General features: G+C 51.3%; 1 protein-coding gene across 1 annotated transcript in view; it reads right to left on the bottom strand.

The window, feature by feature from the left end:
- LOC109935469 (nectin-1-like) overlaps nucleotides 1-497 on the bottom strand; it is a 335855-nt gene that overhangs the window by 1347 nt on the left and 334011 nt on the right. The window lies entirely within an intron of this gene.

A 497-nucleotide genomic window follows, 5' to 3' on the forward strand; every position in this document is an offset into this window, starting at 1 on the left:
ACACACACACACACACACACACACACACACACACACCCTCACATACATACACACTCATCCTTTCATACAGACACACACCCACACACACACAGACACTAATCCACATGCAAACACACACACACATGCACGCTCAGACACTCACATGCTCGCAGACACACACTCACACGCTCACAGACACACAGACACACACACTGACACACACTCACACACACTCACACATACACACACACGGATACAGACACACACACACACACACACATGCAGGCTCAGACACTCGCACGCTCACAGGCACACACTCACACGCTCACAGACACACACACACTGACACACACTCACACACACACAGACACACACTCGCACACATAGAGGCTCAGACACTCACACGCTCACAGGCACACACTCACATGCTCACAGACACACACACACTGACACACACTCACACACACACAGACACACACTCACACACACACACTCCCACACACACAGACACACACACA

The sequence above is a fragment of the Rhincodon typus genome, chromosome 32 (assembly GCF_021869965.1).
Source record: "Rhincodon typus isolate 14 chromosome 32, sRhiTyp1.1, whole genome shotgun sequence".
Taxonomy (NCBI): Eukaryota; Metazoa; Chordata; class Chondrichthyes; order Orectolobiformes; family Rhincodontidae; genus Rhincodon; species Rhincodon typus.